The sequence below is a fragment of the Balaenoptera ricei genome, chromosome 20, assembly GCF_028023285.1.
Source record: "Balaenoptera ricei isolate mBalRic1 chromosome 20, mBalRic1.hap2, whole genome shotgun sequence".
NCBI classification, from domain to species: domain Eukaryota; kingdom Metazoa; phylum Chordata; class Mammalia; order Artiodactyla; family Balaenopteridae; genus Balaenoptera; species Balaenoptera ricei.
This window is the reverse complement of record NC_082658.1, coordinates 17,794,446-17,816,399: the sequence shown is the minus strand read 5'-3', so window position 1 is coordinate 17,816,399 and position 21,954 is coordinate 17,794,446. Positions and strand designations below refer to the sequence as shown.

At 42.6% G+C, this 21,954-nt stretch overlaps 1 long non-coding RNA gene across 2 annotated transcripts; it reads right to left on the bottom strand.

Annotated features, from left to right (window-relative positions):
- Positions 1-4,371: 4,371 nt before the first annotated feature.
- Positions 4,372-21,908, bottom strand: LOC132356000 (uncharacterized). Of its 2 annotated transcripts, none has more exons than XR_009499730.1 (5): positions 21,841-21,908; positions 17,315-17,399; positions 16,359-16,435; positions 6,646-6,732; positions 4,372-5,585 (listed from the first exon to the last, which is right to left on the bottom strand). It is a non-coding gene; the product is annotated as an uncharacterized LOC132356000 (long non-coding RNA). The 2 variants fall into 2 exon arrangements; XR_009499729.1 differs by lacking the exon at positions 21,841-21,908 and adding an exon at positions 21,438-21,799.
- Between the last annotated feature and the right edge of the window lie 46 nt (positions 21,909-21,954).

Sequence of the window (21,954 nt, the reverse complement as noted above, 5' to 3'; positions counted from 1 at the left end):
GGAACTAGCAACAGAGAAGGAACATAGCTTACTATCATAATCTGTGCTTTCTCAGGAAGCTGCCAGCAGCTGCCAGCAGACATGCTATACACCAATTAAAATGACAACCAAGAAAGAAATAAAAATTAAGTCTTGCCATGGTTTGGCTGATCATACCAGTATGGTCCTCTGAGACATCCGCCTCCTCTCACCCCCAAACAACCTTAACTTTTATCATAAATTTGACAAACTGTACAGGTATATTACATTACACTGCAATTTTAATCCACTCTAATTTATTAGGGGATTGATTATCTACCTTGTATTATATATACTAATCTTATGGATATACTCTTAATGCTTATTAGACTGACAAAGAAATTAAGAAGAAAACAGTATACTGAATGGCTGACGGTTTAATGGGAGAAGTCTCAAGACAACATAGAATACAAGATAATGGAGGAGAGGTGAAAAGAAACAGTTTATAAGAAAAAAATACAAAACATTTAAAATATTTGAGATGAATGAGGATGGGTGAGATGATTGTTGCTTTTCTAATAGGTCAGTTCGTTCGTCTATGAATGGAGCAGTTAAACTCAGGAGAATGTGAAGGAGTGTGGTAGGATGAAGTTAATGCTGTGGCCTTTACAAGTGTAAAGAAGTGCCTCCTCTCTATTCTTGTAACAATCCTAGAGTACACAGACTCTACTGGATAGACAGCATAACAGAACATGGCTTACAGAAGATCTCTTGGCTACCAAATCTGGTCTCTCCCTGCCCCTGCTGACAATCTTATTTCCTGTAAATGGAAGGTTCTAGACCTGTGTGTCCAAATGCAGTAGCCACTAGCCATATGCACTATTTAAGTTTAAATTAAATAAAAAATAAGTTCCTAAGCTGCGCTAGCCACATTTCAAGTGCTCAGTAGCCACCCATGGCTAGTGGCTACCATATTGGGCAGCACAGATATAGGTCATATCCATCACCAAAGAAAGTTCTATTTGAACTGTTCTATATCTAGTATATGCAAGTGTATTTTTTGTGTATGGTAGAAAATAATTAGTCTGTGCTTTTCTTTACCAACCTCATTGTAACAATCTGCTATTCATCTGAGAATACTGTATCCACTTAAAATGTTAATTCTGTTCACAAAATGTAATACAGATCCATTTTCCAAATTTTTAAGGGAAAAAAAAAAAACCCTACAAAGTGACTATCCCTTCTTATAAACCCACCTCCCAAAGACAATCATGACTAATAGATAAGTTTGGGGCATATTCTTCAGGCTATGTTTTTATACTCTAGTTTATGCACTTAATTATTTTTGGTAACAAAGACAGGCTGTGCCCCCTTTGCGTATTCCCCTTTGTAACCAGTGCCACACATTTTCAGTCTTTGCCTTATGAAGCCAAGTGTGCCAGGCTCAGACCTGCCTGATGTCATGCTTTAAGTCATGGAGCTCATCACCAAAGATGACTTGAGAACAAAGTAACATATGGCAAATGCATACCTTGAGAGCATTTCTTCCTTGTTTAGATTCTTTGGTTGGCGACTGTTTTCCAGCCTGACTGCCTGACACTAAGTGCCAGTTTTGTGGAGTGCACATATTTGAGGAATGTGGCTTTAAGCTCTCGGGCTCAGTTAGTTTAAGCAGTTCATGTAATGAATTCATTCAATGTTCTTTCCTTACTGGCGACGTGAACTGCACTATATTTGGAACTAACATTTGCAACCTTATACGCCACTGCCTGGGTATTTAGCCACAAGTTTTGATCCCCGTGAACTGGACTGAGGAAGTTATATGGTGACAGACTTCATAAAGACTGTGCTGAGGAGAGATGTAGCTGGCTTGAAAACCTTCAGGGACTTCAGCTTGCTGCAGCTGTCGAAATGAGGCCATGCGTTCCTCCCACTGGACCCTGCTTACCTGCTTAACGCCTGCCTCGCCAGCTTGAGCAACTGTATTACTTCCACTCCTAGGCTTGCACCATTAATTTGGTAACTATACCTCACTGCTTCCAACAAGTAAAACAAATGTGCCATCCAACTATAAATGACCCAGGTGTGCACCAAACCAAGACCTGAGATGCGAATAGTCAGAATAGCTTTCGTTTTTTTATTTTATTTTTTAAAATTAATCCTTTATTAAAAAAATTTTTTTAAATAGATTTAATTTATTTATTTATGGCTGTGTTAGGTCTTCGTTGCTGTGCGCGGGCTTTCTCTAGTTGCGGCGAGCGGGGTCGGGGGTGCTACTCTTTGTTGTGGTGCGCAGGCTTCTCACTGCAGTGGCTTCTCTTGTTGCGGAGCACGGGCTCTAGGCGTGTGGGCTTCAGTAGTTGTGGCTCACGGGCTCTAGAGCACAGGCTTAGTAGTTGTGGCGCACAGGCTTAGTTGCTCTGCGGCATGTGGGATCTTCCTGGACCAGGGCTCGAACCCGTGTGCCCTGCATTGGCAGGCGGATTCTTAACCACTGCGCCACCAGGGAAGCCCTGAATAGCTTTTAATGTCCCTGTCATCTGTGATCCACCCTTGACCGCTCCAAAAGGATGCTGGGCAAAGGTTCTCATTGGTATGTGAGCATCACAGAAACAACACAAGAGGTGAGAACAGCACCAGCCTTTTCTAGTCATTAACAAAGAATACAGTGTCACTGTGTTCTAACCTTACAATCTGCTATTGGATGTGGGAGGTGTGCATTTTGGTCACTAATCAAAGGACGTTGGTTATTGAAATATTAGAAGAAGCCTGTCAGAAAAGCCCCACAGCACTGGACTTGAAGGCAAGGTTTTGATGCATTAGTTCCATGGCTATGGAATCCAGATAGCAGACTCGTTACAAAAGCTTTCAGAGCAAAAGTATATTATACGAGGCACTGAGACTATAGAATCAATTAAGGCAGATTTGGTTTCTGCCTCATGGAGCTTACAGTCCAGCAGGAACAAGAATTATTGAATGAGTAACTTGAAGTGTGATGAGTCTTCGGAATGGGAAGTGCCAGGGGGTGTAAGAGGATATTACTGGGGAGTCCAACATAGCCTCAATGTTCAGGAAAGGCTCCCGTGAAGAAATGGTGTTAAACTGAGACCCAAAAGATGAGCAGTTGCTAGCCAGGCAAAGAGGACAGGGAAAAGTGTTCTAGACGGAAGAAATGGCATACACAACGCAAGGCCTACGGCTGGAGAGAACCTGACCTATTTAAGGAACTCAAAAGAAATCCAAAATAGCTGGAACAAAGAGAGGTCTTGGGAAGGTAGTGAAAGAGGGATCTGGAGAGGTAGGCAAGGCCCAGACTAGGGAGGGACTTAGGTCACGTTGAAGATTCTAAACTTTAGCTAAAGGACAATGGGAAACCATCAGTTTCCTTATCTGTAGAGTGAGAAGTAATAATCTCAGACTTACCAGGAAACAAAATGAGAAGAATGCAAGTGAAAGGTCTTGTAAGTTATAAAGCATGATAGGAATATTACTAACATTATGATATTAGTAGTAGTAATAAGCAGTGCTGCTTTCTTAAGTAACAGAAGTAACAGTTCAAATCTTCTAAGTGCAAATATGAAATTGTCTTTTTTTTTTTCTGACCGTGCCATGCAGCTTGCAGGATCTTAGTTCCCTGACCAGGGATCAAACCCGTGCCCCCTGCAGTGGAAGTGAGGAGTCTCAACCACTGGACCGCCAGGGAAGTCCCTGAAATAGTCTATAACATATAAAACTCTGACTTAAAGGAACTGATGGAAAGGTCAGAAGTTTATTTCAGTTGAAACTTCCAGTGTGAGGTTCACGAAGCCAGGCATGAGCTGAGCTGTTTGGAGCAGGGTCATGCCATTTATGGCCACATGTATTTCTCAACTCCGCACTGACTCCTCAATGCCACTTCCAGGAAAGATCAGTGTTCTGCCTCCTTCTCAAACCCACCAGAGCACAACGGCTGACACATTCTTTCCCCTTCATTTCTTCCAGCCACAGCTGGGGCCCAGCATCTCCTAGGTCAGCTTTTGTAGAAGCTGTTCCCAAAACATTACACTCTTCTGAGCTCTTCACGGCAAGATAATTATCCCAGTAAGCACCTGCATTATATTTTATGAGAAATTCCTTTACGAGAACACCTTTCCAAATCTGTGATGTTTTATTCTTACAGCGGTTCTGTGAAGTAGGCACAAACGAATCTCACAGAAATGATGCGAAACTGGGGGCCCTCCTCTCCTGTCTGACCGGCACAGATATGCTACCAGGAGAACTTAACTACCATAAATGCTCCACAGTACCACACACCAGAGGTTGCAAACTTGTATTTTGTCTTTGACTTATACAATGCCTTTTAAATCTTTTTGAAAATTTAAATGCCAGCTTTAAAAAATCATGATATTTCACATAAAAATCCAGATTTCCAGCTTTTCTTTTTTTAAAAAAATTTTTATTGGAGCATAGTTGACTTATAATGTTGTGTTAGTTTCAGGTGTATCTAGTTTTTCTTGAAAAATCAGAAGATCTGACATCAATGTCTGGAGCTGAGTACAGACTTATGACCAGCATACTCTACCACAGTCCCCACTCTGACTAGATCCTTTATGAAGGTCCCATGACAGGCCCAGAATATCTGAGTTTGTGCACCCACCCCTGTACAGACCAGGTATCATGAATACCGAATCCCTCCTTTGTGACCCTTTCATATGCACAGAGCTTACTCTGTTTGAATGCAACTTTGGGAATGTTTTGGAGACCTTTATGTAGATGAGAAAACAAGCCTTGGCCACTCCAGTCCATCTCTGGTGGATCTTAATTATTTGCAGCTACTTCCCGAGGGTAAAGGTAAAAAGCTTTTTTCTACCAGACTTCTCATAGGCCACTCCCTTCTGTTGTCTCCTCTATTCCATTCTGGCCCCTTTGTTCGTTCATTAGAAATTCAGAACTTTTTTTTTTTTTAATACTTATGAAGGTGCTGGGACAGTGGCCTCAAATCATTTTTGGAATGAGATGGAGAATTTAAAAAATGCATTACTGGAATCCCACTTCCAAGTATATATCCAAAAGAACAGAAAGCAAGATCTCAAGGAGATGTGTGTATAGCCATGCTCAGAGCAGCATTATTCGTGATAGCTAAAAGGTGGAAGCAACCCAAGTGTCCGCTGATGGAAGAATGGACAAACAAAATGTGCTACAAACAATGTAATACTGTTCAGCCTTAAGGGAGGAAATGTATCAACCTCGAGGACATATGCTAAGTGAAATGACAATCACAAAGAGACACATACTGTGTGACTCCACTTACGGAAGGTATCTACAGTACTCAAATTCATAGAGACAGAAAGTAGAATGGTGGTTGCCAGGGGCATGGGTGAGGGGAAAGTAGAGAGTTGTTGTTCAATGGATATAAAGTTTCAGTTTTGCAAGATGAGTAAGTTCTAGAGATTTGTTACACAACCATGTGACTATACTTAACACTACTGAACTATACACTTAAAAATGGTTGATGGTAATTTTTTTTAACCAGTTTTTAAAAAAGTATTTTAATGCATCACTGGGTGTCAGGAGACCTGAGTTCTGCTAGAGGCTCCAACGCTGACTTGTGCGACCTTCGGCAAGGCACTCTCTGGAACTCAGGTCGTCTGCAAAATGCGAGGGTAGAAGAGAGAATACTAAAAACACCAACCTCAGTATGGGGCAGACGGATGTGACAGTGCTGTGTGAGCAACGGAACGCTCTGCAAGTATTAGATGTGGTCATCAACTCAAACTGTGGTCTCTTGTGGTGACTTAAAATTAGATTAAAAAAAAAAAAAAAAAGTCGAAGGTCTGTGTCAAGTGCCAGAACCTTACAGAGGAAAGAACGAGAGCCTGCCCTCAAACTGCTCACTAGTGGAAAAAATAAAAACAGAACTAGAAAAAAATTTACAATATAATGTGTCACAGGTCAGCTTAACATATGCCAGATTCAAATACATACAACTTAACTTCCCTATTTAATGGGATGAAGGTTGGGTATACACTACATGTTGTTTGGGTAAATCAAAAGTCTCAAATTAGTTAGAACACAAGTTTAAAGCCTGATAATCTTTTCAAGGTGTTTAGTCTAAAAAAGAAAAAAAATGTGTGTGTATTGCTTAGACTCATTTTTTACTGATATTTTAATTCAACAATTAATTTAATCTATTAATGTATTAATTTACTAATTGAATTTAATTAACTTAACTCCCATTTAAATGAAAGAAGCCCTGGGTAGTTAGAACAAAGAGCACTCCTGCTGGCCGGAATGCAGTCTACAAGGAGGAAAGCCCATAAGTGCTGGGGTTGGTGGAGATCAACATCCATACTCTGTTGACACAATTATGCCTCCATAAATATTATCCACAGCCAAGCTAGTCTACTATGATTAAGCTTTGTTTCTTTCTCAGTTTTTTAAAACATTTTTTTCCTGGAGTTAATCATTAATTCAAAACAAAACAAAACAAAAAAATTTTTTTTTTGCTTAGTTTTCCATGTCCCTATAGAATTTATTCTCCACCATCACCAGAGGTGTAAATTTTTCCTCTATTCATTTCATCTGATTTCTTGGAGACGTCCCTTCTGTCCTCCTGCCCCAGTCCTGATTACTCTCAAAGGCCGGCAGCCAGGTTATGTCACCCTGGGATTTCCTTTCATCATCTTGAAGATTCTCTTCATTTCTCACCTCTGTTGAATATCCTGTTTCCAGGATCACGTCTTCCTGTTTCTTGGTTTATTCTCATTTTGGTGTACCACATCCTCCAGACGTTTCCTGAGAAAGGGCATATGGGTAGGAAGTAAAATTTTTTAAGATTTCACGCATCTGAAAACATGCTTACTTTACTGAATTTACAATTTGGCTAATTCATAAAGTTATAGGTCATAAATAATTCGAAAGCATTCCTCCACCATCTTCCAGCATGGCTGATGGGAAGCATGGTACCATTCTGACGGCTGGTCCTTTGAATGTTAACCACTTTTTCTCTCGGAAGTTTTTAGTAACCTTCCTCTATTTACTCGATGACCTGAAATTTCTGATTTCTTTTCCATCCATTATGTTGGGAACTCAGTGGGCTTCTCATTCTGGAGATGTAGGCCATTTAGTTTTGATTTGATTTTTTGAATTATTCCTTCAATGATTGCTTCCCCTCCACTTTTCTCTATTTCTCTGTAACTCCTCTTAGTTGAATGTTAATCCTCCTGGGCTACTTCTAGCTTTCAAAAATCTTTTCATGCCGATTTTCCAGGTTATTTTTTCGGGGAGGGCCAGTCTGCGCAGCCTGTGGAATCTTAGTTTCCCGACCAGGGATCGAACCCGGGCCCTTGGCAGTGAAAGCGCAGTCCTAACCACTGGACCGCCAGGGAATTCCCCAGCGTTTTTTTTAAAAAAGGATATATTCTCAATTTTATCTTCCAACCCTTTGATTGAAGTTATTGGTTATCATATTCTTAAGATCTGTTTTATTCCTTTTTTTTTTTCCTTAGGAATTCCTTTATTTTTATTATTTATTTATTTATTTATTTCTACCTGTGTTGGGTCTTCATTTCTGTGCAAGGGCTTTCTCTAGTTGCGGCAAGCGGGGGCCACTCTTCATCACGGTGCACAGGCCTCTCACTATCGCGACCTCTTGTTGCGGAGCACAGGCTCCAGACGCACAGGCTCAGCAGTTGTGGCTCACGGGCCCAGTTGCTCCGCGGCATGTGGGATCTTCCCAGACCAGAGCTCGAACCTGTGTCCCCTGCATTGGCAGGCAGGCTCTCAACCACTGCACCACCAGGGAAGCCCCCGTTTTATTCCTTTTTAACATACATACCCTTCTGTTCTTATTTCTTGGATGTAACATCGCCATATCTGAGAATATTTATCTTTTTTTTTTTTTAAATAGCAGGTGATATACAAGCTGGCTTTTTATTTTTATTCTTATTTATTTAAACACTATTTTATTTATTTATGGCTGTGTTGGGTCTTCGTTTCTGTGCGAGGGCTTTCTCTAGTTGTGGCAAGCGGGGGCCACTCTTCATCGCGGTGCGCGGGGCCTCTCATTATCGCGGCCTCTCCAGACGCACAGGCTCAGTAATTGTGGCTCACGGGCCTAGTTGCTCCGCGGCATGTGGGATCCTCCCAGACCAGGGCTCGAACCCGTGTCCCCTGCATTGGCAGGCAGATTCTCAACCACTGCGCCACCAGGGAAGCCCCTATTTATCTTTTTATAAATTTATTTTTATTTATTTATTTTGGCTGTGCTGGGTCTTCGTTGTGGCATATGGGCTTTTCATTATGGTGTGTGGGCTAAGTTGCGGTATATGGGATCTTAGTTCCCCGACCGGGGATCGAACCCGGGCCCCCAGCATTGGGAATGTGGAGTCTTAGCCGCTGGACCACCAGGGAAGTACCTATCATCTTTTTTTTTTTTCAATATTTACTTATTTTTGGCTGCACTGGGTCTTAGTTGCAGCATGCAAACTCTTAGTTGTGGCATGCATGTGGGATCTAGTTCCCTGACCAGGGATTGAACCCAGGCCCCCTGCATTAGGAGCTCAGAGTCTTAGCCACTGGACCACCAGGGAAGTCCCCTATCACTTTTTTTTTTTTTTTTTAAATTATAGGGACAGGAGATGGATCAGCAGGGGTGAGAAGAGGGTGTTTTAATTAATTAATTTATTTATGGCTGTGTTGGGTCTTCGTTTCTGTGCGAGGGCTTCCTCTAGTTGTGGCAAGCGGGGGCCACTCTTCATCGCGGTGCGTGGGCTTCTCACTATCGCGGCCTCTCTTGTTGCGGAGCACAGGCTCCAGACACGCAGGCTCAGTAATTGTGGCTCACGGGCCCAGTTGCTTCGCAGCATGTGGGATCTTCCCAGACCAGGGCTCAAACCCGTGTCCCCTGCATTGGCAGGCGGATTCTTAACCACTGCGCCACCAGGGAAGCGCCCCCCCCCCATCATCTTTTTAAGTTATACTTTGTTTTGTTCTGGTCTCTGTGCTGTTTCTGTATCCTCTAAGTTCCTTTGTTCTTGTTTATTTGTTTGGTCTTTGTCTTTCATGTTAGAGATTTTCTTCAACTACCTGGTAATCTTTGACAGTCCATTCATGTTTAAGACTGAGGCACTAAAGTTTTCTGGAAGCTCTGTGTTCTGAGACAGGGCTTCGCAGTTGGACATTACTATAGCGAGTTGACTTTCACTTGGGACTCTCAGCTCTTAGTGGGTTGAATAGTGTCCCCCCCAAAAGATATATCCACATCCTAATCCCCATAATCTGTGAATGTGACCTTATTTGGAAAAAGGGTCTTTGCAAATGTAACTAAGTTAAGGATTTTGAGATAAGACCACCCTGGATTATCTGGGTGGGCCCCAAACCCAATAACAAGTGTCTATAAGAGATACACAGAGGAGAGACAGAGAGAAGAGGAGAAAGTGATGTGAAGATGGAGGCAGACTGGAGTGATGATGCTACATGCCAAGGAACACCTGGAGCCACCAGAAGCTGGAAAAGGCAAAGAAAGAAATGCTTCCTAGAGGCTCCAGAGGGGATGTGGCCCTGCTGACATGTTTTCAGACTTGATGGATTTCAGACTTCTGACTTCCAGAACTGAGAGAGAATAAACTTATTTTGTTTTAAGCTACCAAGATTTTGGTAATTTGTTATAACAGCCCTAGGAGACTAATACAGTATCTATAGGTATTTCTTCTTGAGCTGGTCAGTTTTCCCAAAGGATCCTCCAATCTACTGATTGTAGGGTATTAGCCTGGCTAGGAGAATCTTAGGGCCAAGTGTGACAAGGGGGCCAGGTCGCACCTTCTGTTATGTAGGTTTGTTTCAGCTATGCTTAGCATCCCAGAGTTCAGATTCTTTCTAGATTAGTTTAACCTTTCTTTCCTTCTTCTTTTTTATAAATTTATTTATTTATTTCTGGCTGCGTTGGGTCTTCGTTGCTGCACGCGGGCTTTCTCTAGTTGCGGCGAGCAGGGGCTACTCTTTGTTGTGGTGCGCGGGCTTCTCATTGCAGTGGCTTCTCTTGTGGAGCACGGGTTCTAGGCATGCAGGCTTCAGTAGTTGTGGCACGCGGCCTCAGTAGTTGTGGCGCACGGGCTTAATTGCTCTGCAGCATGTGGGATCTTCCTGGACCAGGGCTCGAACCTGTGTCCCCTGCATTGGTGGATTCTTAACCACTGCACCACCAGGGAAGTCCCTAGATTAACCTTTCAACAAGGTGTATTAATCGTGTTTTCAAAAATTTTCTGTGTTTGACATCTTGACATCTTGGGGCTTTGCTAGCCCTGGACAGACTAGCCCTCCCAACACTAGCCAATTCTTAGAGATAGTAAACCATTCTCCTGCCAGTGCACCTTTTATGTATAAACCAACCGATCCAAAACCCTTACTCCAACCACCTACTTTATCAGGCTCTCACAATCAGAGTCACTATTCCTCTGCCCTATCACCCCAGGGCCAGATACCAGACAACTAGAGACAGTCCCTATGCCCACTGAAATTATTAAACTAGCCAATCCTAAGCCTGCTTACCCAGCTTCACCTGTTCCTTCCTGTGGAAACCAAAATAAAGGCTCTGGCCAAGTTGTATATCCATGCAATGGAATACAATGAAAAGGAATGAACTATTGCTATGTGCAACAATGCTGATGAATCTCAAAAAATAAATAAATAAATAAAACACTGAGCAAAAGAAGCTAGGCACAAAAGAGTATATGCTGCATGATTTTATTTATAGCTTTTTTTTTTCTTTTTCTTTTTGGCCACGCTGAGCGGCATGTGGGATCTTAGTTCCCTGACCAGGGATCAAACCTGTGCCCCCTGCGTTGGAAGCATGGAGTCTTAACTACTGGACCACCAGGGAAGTCCCTAGAATCCTTTAAAAATGCAAAAGAAAGATGGCAGAAAGCAGACTGTGGTTGTAAGATGGAGGGTTGACTGCAAAGGGGCATAAGCTGTGGTACTGGTAAACTGGTTCTAAAAAAATTTTTTAAAGCCCTGATTTGTGGCGCTTTACCAATTTTTGTGGTGTAAATATTCCCACCATGGTCAATTTTTTTTTAAAATAAATTTATTTATTCATTTATTTAATTTTTGGCTGCATTGGGTCTTCGCTGCTGCACGTGGGCTTTCTCTAGTTGCAGCGAGCGGGGGCTACTCTTTGTTGCGAGGCGCAGGCTTCTCATTGTGGTGGCTTCTCTTGTTGCAGAGCACAGGCTCTAGGCGCGCGGGCTTCAGTAGTTGTGGCACACAGGCTTCAGTAGTTGTGACTCGCGGGCTCTAGAGCGCAGGCTCAGTAGTTGTGGCTCACGGGCCCAGTTGCTCCGTGGCATGTGGGATCTTCCCGGAACAGGGCTCGAACCCGTGTCCCCTGCATTGGCAGGTGGATTCTTAACCACTGCGCCACCAGGGAAGCCCACCACCATGGTCAATTTTGAGCTACTAATGTGATATCACTAAATGTAGATTTGAGAAGAGATGTACATAAAATTGGTTCTCCTGAGCTGGTACTAGGGTACTAGTCACCTTCAGCACGCCACTACAGAAAGAAACAAAGGCGATGAAAATGTCCCATATCTTGTTTTGGTCATAGCATGGGTTTATAACCTTTGTCAAAATTTATCAAACTGTACCCTTAAAATGGATGCACGTTATTGTCTGTAAATTATACTTTAAAAATTGATTATAATGTTTCAAATGAAATATCCACAATAATCAAAATGCCCAGTAAGAAGGGACTGGTCATGTTATTGTCTGTCTTCTTGACAGAATAGGATGCAGCCATTCAAACAACTGATAAAATTTTAGCAACATGGCAAAATGCGTTGCTATATTATGTTTTGTGAAAACGGCAGAATAGAAAATTTCATTTTTACCATGTGTTTGCCTATGCAAATTCTGTGGGCAGAGGGACAATGTTCGGCTGTTTTTTTCTTTTGGCCACGTGGCATGCGGGATCCTAGTTTCCTGACCAGGGACTGAACCCTTGCTCCCTACAGTGGGAGCGAGGAATCCTAACCACTGGACCACTAGGGAATTCCACCCCCCCCCTTTTTTTTCCTTTTTTTTTAATGAGTTAATTTTTTTCTTTGTATTTATAAGCAGTAGATAGCAAAATGGTTGAGAGCCCAGAATCTGCAGCTGGACTGCCTGGGTTAGGCAAATCCCAGGTGTTACTTCCCAGGTGGGTGACCTTGAACAACTTACCTAACCTCTTTTGAGTCTTAGTTTCTTGACTATAAAAAGGGCATAATAATAGTACCTATCTCATAGGGTTGTTGTGAAGATTAAATGAGTTAATATATGTAACGAGCTTAGAACAGTACAAAGAGTAAGGGCTTTATAAATATTAGCTATTATTCTTATGAGGCAATGATACTGTTTGGACAATAAACTAACTATGTGGAACATAGGAATTTATAAAACATCTGACCTCAAGGAGCAGTGGTTCTCAACTGCAGGAGTAGGAGAGTGATTTTTGCCACGAAGGGAAAATTAGCAAGGTCTGGAGAGATTTTTCTGGGTTTGAGGGGGTGTGCTATTGGCAAGGATGCTGCTAAAGAATCCTGCAGTGCACAGGACAGCTCCCCACAACAAAGAATTATTTGGTCCAAAATACTAATGGCACCAAGGTTGAGAAACCTTGAGTTATAGCCTAATAGGGGACAAAAGATACGTGTATACAAAATGTACAAATGTGAGATAACAGAAAAAACATATATATATTAATCTCTGCCCCCGGTTCCTGGCACATTTACCCCATCCCTGACACAGGGCTCCTGAACCCCTTGTAAATTTCAAGTGCTAATACTAGGAGCATCTTTTGTTCTAATAAGGTGACTCTGGCTGGGCTCCTGGATGGCAGCTGGTCACCAGAAAGACCAAGCCATAATTAGAAGCTTGGAATTTTCAGCCCTGCCTCTTACCCCCAGCTTCTCTAAAGAGGGCAGAGGGGCTGGAAATGGAGTTAATAATTGATCATGCCTACATGAGGAAACCCCTATAAAAATCCTAATAGTAGGGGGTTCGGGAGCTTCCAGGTGAGTGAACACCTGGGGGGTGATGCACTCCAACTCCATGGGGACAGCAGCTCCTGTGCTCAGACCCTCCCAGACTTCACCTTATGTATGTATCTCTTCATCTGGTTGTTCATCTGTATCCTTTATCATATCCTTTAATAAACTGGTAAATGTGTTTCCCTGAGTTTTGTGAGCCACTCCAGCAAATAAATAGACCCCAAGGAGGAGGTCATGGAGGCCTCAGATTTGTAGCCAAGTCAGACAGAAGTTCTGGGTCACCTGGGGGCCTGCTACTTATAATTGGCATCTGAAGTGGGGGGCAGTCTCATGGGACTGCGCCCTTAACTTGTGGGATCTATCTCCAGGTAGACAGCGTCAGAATTGAGTTAAATTGACCCTCAGTATCAGAGAATTGCTTGGTGGGGGAAAATCCCCATATATCTGATGTCAGAAACTGTTGTGAGAATAAAGGAGACACACAACAGGAAGAGAGCTGGGTTTTCCCCAAAACAACAAAGCAGGTAATCAAAATTGAGTATGTACTCAATTAAATAAAGAAAAAAAGAACAGAAGATTAGAGGAGCGTTGGCCCAGAACACAGGATTCCCTGTAACACCTGGCCAGGAAAAGAGGCCTCAGTGATCCTCAGGGTTTGTGATCCACTGGGCGTACTTCAATGATTTTCAATTTTTACCTTATTCTACTGGTACTTTTTAAAAAGCTTAAGTCAACGTTAAAAGGCTTCACTTACTTCTCCATTGCGCTACCAGTATGAAAACCCATTCAGAGCCAGTCCAAATATGTTTAGTTCATACTAATTTTTAACGCAACCTGACAATGAGCTGAACCAATTTAAAATTCTTGAAAGTACATTTTTTTTTTGGGGGGGTTGACAAAAATGTTACATAGTAATACTTCAATTTTCATTTAAAATTGAACTACGTTGAGAAGTATGCCAGTATTTCAGTGGTGGATGTAATTTGGGATTACAGGTGATTTCTGCTTAACTCTTCATGCTTTTCAAACTTCTCCAGTGAGAAGCATGTATTACTTTGATAATTAGAAAAAGAACAAAGGAAAAAAATAAAGGAGGACTGAATAAATGAAAGGAGAAAACGGCTGAGGGTGTCTGCTCTGTCTCCAGACTCTTTGGCAAACACAGAAGGCGGCAGGGGTAAGACTAGACAATCTGCTCCACTTCCTTCGCATCTCTTGGAGGCCCTCCTAACTCAGGATCCAGGAAGCTTTTATCTCTATATTGCCTTTTTTCTTTTTCTTCTTCCTTCTCTCTATGTCCCCAGTACTGAGTGCCTTTCTGCTTTGGGGTGGGGGGGATACAATTTTTTAAAAAATCACCTATTGGGACTTCCCTGGCAGTCCGGTGGTTAAGACTCCGCGCTTCCAATGCAGGGGGCGAGGATTTGATCCCGTGTCGGGGAACTAAGATCCCACATGCCATGCGGCATGCCCCCAGTAACCCCGCCAAAATAAAATCACCTATTTTCAGAGAATTGTTTATAGAGGCTTGGTTGTGCCAGGTGCTGCAGGGCCCTTGCCCTTGAGCTTGCAAATCCTTCTCCAGACTTTCTCCTTACCCCTTTCCCTTGATTTTTAAAAACTAATTTTTTAAATATATTTTTTGATCAAAAAAGTAATACTTGTTCGCTGAAGAAAAATTGGAATACACAGAGAAGAACAAAAAATGAATATAAAAATCATCTGTAATCCTACCACCCAGAGACAGCCATTATTAACATTTGGTTTATACATTCCCAGTCTTTTCCCTATTCATGAATACACAGGTATAATACATGCTTCCCTTCTTTGAACCAAACAGGACATCTATGTGCAATCTGCAAAACTTTTTGAGGTATACCATACATACAGTCAGTGCAAAAAATGCATGACTCTTAGGTGTACCTCTTGATGAAATTTTCACATAAATACCTACAATATTTTAACTTGTTTTCTGTACTTGGCAATCTACTATGAACACTTCCCATACGATTAAATTATCTTCTACAGCATAATTTTTAATGGCTAACTACAATTATAACAGTCCATCACACTAATGTATTGTAACTTATTTAACCAATCCATCACTGTTAGGTATTTAGGTTGTTTTCAGTTGTTAACCACTGCAGTAGTTTCCTATCACTACTGTAACAAATTACAACAATCTTAGTGCTTAGAGCAACACAAATTTATTCTCTTACAGTTCTGAAAGAAGTCTAAAATGGGTCAGCAGAACTGTGTTCCTTCTGGAAGCCCTAAGGCAGAATCTGTTCCTTGCCTCTTCCAGCTTCCAGAGGCTGCCAACATTCCCTGGCTCATGGCCCCACATCACTCAGGCTTTTACCTCTGCCATCACATCTCCCTTTCTGACTCTCATCCTCCTGTCTCCTTCTTCTAAGGACCTTTGTGTACACCAGGTCCACCCAGACAATCCAGGATAATCTCCCCATCGCAAAATCCTTAATTTAACCACAGCTGCAAAGTCCCTTTTGCCAGGTAAAGTAACATATTCTTGGGTTCCAGGGATTAGCACGTGGATATCTTTTGGGGAACATTATTCAGACCACCACAGCTATGAACAGTCCACTCTCCCACTTCTTTTTCTACCTCTGCTGTTCCTTCTTTTCTCCCTCTCACTTTTAGTGTCTGCTAGTTTGTAACCCCATTTCCAGTTCCAAAATCTTTTGCTTTTCTTTCTCTCTTTATAGAATGTTAAGACATAATTTATCCTTGGGAGCTCAGTGATTGTTTCTGATCTATTGACTTCTAACTTCTTCTTTCCCAAGCACCAGCCTTTCTCCCAAATCCCAATCAAGAATGTACAGTTTCTGGGAATTCCCTGGTGGTCCAGTGGTTAGGACCCAGAGCTTCCACTGCTGGGGGCCAAGGTTCAATCCCTGGTCAGGGAACTAAGATCCCTCAAGCTGGGCGGCCCAGCCAAAAAAAAAAAAAATGTACAGTTTCCCTTGATTGTCCCCTTATGACCTGCAAGACTAAATGTTTCTAAAACTGGATACACACGACCCCTCCCCCAACCTCTACCCCACCTTTCTGCACCAACTCAGCTCCTATACATGGTCTTGTTTTTAAAATGATTACTCTCAAAAATACTCAAGGCTGTGAGGATCCTGTCAGAAGAACTGATGTAGAAAGTGTATGCATATGGGCTTACTTTATTCAACTTAACGTCAAGGGCCAAGAACCAGGACTGCAGCTCAGGTCGTGCTTAATATGGAATGAAAATCGAACCAGAGGTAGAAGGGTGTATCATCTGCCTGGTTCAGTGCAAAGCAACAACCACTGCTTAAGCATTTTCACCGTGAGCCAGGCACTGTGCTAGGCACTGGAGATGTAAAGGTGAGCAAGACATACCTCTGTTCTTCACGACTTCTCATTCAGACGGAGTCCTTTTTTCCCGTCATGTACTCTGTGTAGCGGCCTTATATGTACTGGAAAATATTTTTTAGGGTTTATTTGAAACTGTGTAGATGAAGTCTTGAACAAAAATAGCAAGGTCTCTGACTTCAGTAAAAGGTTTTGGTGTTCCTTTAGACAAAGTGGAAATTTCCCATTTCCTGGTGAAATTTCTTAAAAAGTGGCATTTTCTTATTTAATCCATTTGAAGTAGGTACCTTCCCTTTATTATTCCAAATTCTTAAAATTATATTTTTTATAAATTGTACAGTAGTTAACATTTGGTAGTATTTGTCTTTTTAAGGTTACTAGTGTACATGTAAGAAAATTATAGCGTCTTAAAAACTTTATGAAAGAGTTAAAAAAAAAAAACAAAAAACTCAAGGCTGGAGACCTAGGACTCACCTTTCATTCTTCTCTCTCCTCTGTCTCTAATCAGCCACTAAATCCCATCAATTATTTTGTGACTTAGCATTCCTCTAATATTCACCTAATATCTTGGCTGTTGCTAGAGTGTGTCATCAGAGGATTTTCTCCCCATCCAAACCATACTGGTTGTATGGGGGTGGATTATCCTCTCCTCCAGGAAGCCCTCTTTGACTGCCCCTTCCTGGGATACTATCTCCCCCTTCTAGAGAAAAAAACCCATAATTAAGTGTCCACTATGTGCTCAGCTTTTCAACCATCTTAAAATTTAATCTTTAAAGTATGGTTTTAATGTTTACAAATGAGGAAACTGAGAAGCTAAGTAACTTATGCAAAGTAACAGAGCTAGTAGATGGCAGAACTTGAACCCCAGCCTGACCAACTCCAATGCCAAGCTTTTTGCCTCTATTCCACATGACCTCCCTGGAGTTAATGCCCGTGGTTTAAAAGTTGCCTGTTCATTAAAATCACCTGGCGGGGGGACTTACCTGGTGGTCCAGTGGTTAAGACTTCGCCTTCCAGTGCAGGGGGTGCGGGTTTGATCCTTGGTCAGAGAGCTAAGATCCCACGTGCCTTGTGACCAAAAAACCAAAACATAAAACAGAAGCAATATTGTAACAAATTCAATAAAGACTTTAAAAATGGTCCACATCAGACAAAATAAATAAATAAATAAATAAAATCACCTGGGGGACTGATTCTGAAGCCCCACACCAGAGCTACTAAGATTCTCTGAAGGTGGAGCCCAAAAATCTACTTTTAAAAATTTCTATACTCATCGTATGACATATTTCATTATTTATTACTAATCAGTATGCTTAAAATACATGCTTTATTCCACCAACTAGGTGAGGAAGTACTGTCCTATTCATCTTTGTGACCCATCCAGTACCTTTATAGAACAGGCACTCAAAAATATCTGTTAGTTATTTAAATGCTAAATAAACTATGAGGTATACTGTGAGCTACACTGTAATAAGAGTTCAGAGGATAATAACAATAATAACAGCTAGCACTTACTGAACCCTCATCATATGCCAGGCCCTCACTGTTCGAAGAAATTTACATGTATTAACTTCTTAGGACTTTGCAATAATCCTACAAGGCAAGATCAGGACACAATTTGCAGGGCCCCTTGTTCAAAAATTATTAAGAATTTCAACATGGTGACAGCAGAGCATTAAACCAAGTGAGGGGCCAGCACTTCTAAGCACCTGTGTGACTGTATAGGTCTCACACCTATAAGCCAACCCCGGCTAAAACTATTACCTCCATTTTACAGCTGAGGAAACTGAGACACAAAGATATCAAATAAGCATTCCCAGGATCACACTGTTAGTAAGTGAAGATATAAATGTGCACTACCTTAGTTACAGAAGGCTTCATTGCAAACTCTATATTTACATAGTTCTCCAATCCTTCAAGGTTCAGCTCAAAGCCCCCTTGTCTACTAAGTACTCTCACAAGCCAGGAAAAAAATCTCTCCTCCTCCTCCTCTATTTTAGCTCCATGACAGCATTTGGTTTGAACCTTTCTTATGGACTTTATCACATCCCCATGTTATACCTGAAATAACCTGGGAGGTGGGGGTACATCTAATAAATTCATGTAGTTGAATGAATGAACAAAGAAACAAACTTGTGCATGACTTGAAGACTGGGAGAGACGAGGAGGGAACCTAGGCAGGGGACAGGCCTAGGATAGTGCTGAGCACTCATGCAGGATGAAATGATATGACTGGCTTGATCTGACCAATGGTACACATGGGCGCTAGTGTGGATAACACCGGAAAAGACGGTGAAGTTAAGTTTTAAAGCGGCTTTTACAAAGCTAGACCATCACTTCTCACGGGCCATAAGGACGAGTTGCATGTACCCCTCTGAGGTCAGCCAGCTTTGCTCAGGAGGAAAAGGCATCAGGTCATAGCGTGATTGCTTCTCCCCTCGCAGACAGTCTCCTCACACATAAGCACCATGGGTTAGTGGGGGGACTGAGCTGGAGAATGCCATCTGATCTCATCCATTCACCAATTCATTGTTCAACAGATAGTGGTGAACAACTCCCGGCATAAGACACTTGCACCCGAGCACTTTCACAACTCCCATTCATGCTCAGATCACCCAATGGTGTGGCAGAGATTCTCCCATTTCACAAGACTAAGAGGTTAAGTAACTTGCTCAGGCTCAGACAGCAGGAAGTGGCAGAGTAAGACTGAAATCCACTTTCTCTCTTTAATTTCATAATTTGTTCATTGGACATGAATATTCCTGTTATAGAGAATAGCATATTAAAACCCATGGACTCCATACACAGCTCAAGAAATACAACCTGAAGCCCCAGTGTACCTCTCCACATTCACTAAACCACATGGCCTCCAATTCCTCCTACTTGGGAAACACTGCAAATGGCATCACCATCCAGAAATCTAGCAGGCACCAGTGACACCTCCCTCTCCTTCCAATCAATTACCAAGTTCAATACCTATCTCTATTTCCACTCTTCCTTCTACCTTTCTGCTTTCTACAAGTTATCAGCTCATATCTGGATTACTGCAATGGCCTCCTAACTGGTTTCCTTGCATCTGCTCTTCCCTCGTTCCAGTCTTAATCTTCACATTGCAACCAACGACCTTTTTAAAACCTTTGAGTAGCTGCCCTCTGGTCTTAGGATATAGACAAAAGCATTTGCATGGCATGCGAGGCTCTCACATGGTCTTTCCCTTACTCAACACTCTAGCTTTATTTCAATCCCTTGTTCCCTGTGTTTTGGGTGTGCAGGCTTTCTTGCAGTTTCTTATAATCCCTGAGCTCCCTCCCACCACAGGGCCTTTGCACATGTTTGTTCTTCCCTTCTCCACCTGAATAACTCTTCCCTTTCTCAAGTACGTTTTCCCTGAGCCTCCTGGCTGGGTCATTCTTTGGTGGCTCTCACTTTTACAACTTTACATCTGTTTGTGAGATTAATTGATTAAAGTCTTTCTTCCCTAATAGGCCAAGGGCCAAGAACCACTCGCTTCGTACAAACTACATGCTAAATAGATAATAGCCAATGTATATACAACATATACAAGATGTCAGGCGGTGTTACTAGCTCTTAACATGTATCAACTCACTAAGACCTCCTAAAAGTTGTGTATGAGACAGGTACAATTATTAGCCCCACTTTACATAAAGCAAAGAAAATCACACAAGCTAAGAAGTGGCAGAGTTGGGTTATGAACTCAGGCAGTCAGTTTCTGGAATCTGAGTGCTAAGCACTCACATTATAGCGCCCACTAGCATCTGCTGAATGCATGACAGTGTTGGCTGTTTTTGATAGGGACTACATAGCACCTATCTTAGCTCAACTAAAAAATCATTTTAGTTGGCTGTGGTAAGGACCTTATGTTTGACTAGAACTTTGCTGCAAAACATTTATCTTCCCAGCATTTTATTCCAGCTACTTTAAAAATCCATTTCCCCTCACTGGTAGTATCATGACTGATGTTGAGCAGAGGAGGTGTCTCAGCAAACTGATAAGAGGACAGGAGAAACTTGGCTTGGAGTGAAACAGACTTGCGGATCATCTGTAGTATGGGTAATCCTCATAAAGACAATACAAAGATTTTGATGGACGTCATCTCACTTAACCTTCATTGATTCCTAATAAAGTTACACACACAGGGCAGTTCTTCATCAGCTGATAGATGAAGCAAAAGGCTGAGATTAAAAGGACTGCTAAACCACAGGAAATCAACTAGTCACAGGATGGGTAAGGAACGGTGTCCCCACACTTCCAGCTTTAGAACTCCAGATATTTCTGGCAGAGAAAGATCTCGTCTTCCTTTAAGGAATAAAGGTAGGTGGCCAACCTTTCCTAATTCTTTTTTTGTGTGTGCGTTGCGTGGCTGGCAGAATATCAGTTCCCCAGCCAGGGATTGAACCCAGGCCACGGCAGTGAAAGCGCGCAATCCTAACCACTAGACCACCAGGAAACTTCCTAACTTGGTTGGAACTTCTCAGCAAGGACAGAGTTGCTCTTAGGCTTTCCCAGTATGGCTAGAGTAGGGCAATTTTTCCACAAGCTGAAGCTATACAGTAAAGAGCTCTATAAGCTAGCTGCATCCAATTAACCCTAGATCAATATGGTGAAAATGTAACAATTCTGGAAATTCTTCACCTGGAGCCCCTGTACCAATGCAAGGGGAAGTCAAGAAACTGTACGCACATTTTCTTTATGTGCATTTTGCTAAGGAAAAGCTTTCATTAGTTTCTTTGAGGGCTTATAACTAAAAAAGGCTAAGAACCACGATCCTTTATGCCTGTACACACATTATTTCTGGTTCACGGTTGCGCCTTTATAAAAGGGCCACCTTCGCAGGATGAAACATTTCTATTCTTTCAAGTACCTGATAGCTAAGAATGAGGGTGTAGGAGGAATCCAATTGTCCAAACCACATAAGTTAGACCTTATAACAGCACAGGCCTCAAACTATAAATAGGTCTAAAGGAACTGCATTAGCATTCACCTCCTTGGAGGAGATGCGTGTAAGGCCAAGAGCAGTCAGGAGCGCTTGAGTCCAGTCCCAATAAGGCCACTAACCGGCTGAGTAACCTTGGACAAGGTGCATACCCTCTCTCGGCTTCAGTTTCCACATCTGCAAATTGGAAGTTGAACCGCATGGTCTTCAAGGTCCTTCCCAGCCGAGAGCCTGGTACCAAGTAGGCCTAGCCAATAGAGCAGCTTCCTGTGGGCGCGGTGCAGGGTTTTAACGGTACCCCCTCCCCCGCTCGAGCCCGCGAAACCCTCTTCAACACGCCCCTCGGAGTGACGGCGCTTTCCCAACCGCAGCCCGGACACGGCTCCGCCCCTTCCCGGGGGCGTCCCGTCGTGCACTGCGCCGGGCTTCTAAAGCGGCGGGGCACCTCCCGCCTTTCCGACGCCTCGACCCCAAACTCCTCTCCCCAGTATTTTAGGGTGCCCTATCCTATCAACGTCTAGTTTCCCAGCCAATCACACGGGTCCGGAGTCTTACCTTCGGTCCACCCTCCTCCCAGCGCCCAGACAGCCTCAGCTCAACGGCCCTTACCAGGCCAATCCAATCAGCGGCCGGCTCTGGCCGGCCTCACCCCAATCTCCCGCCCCTCGG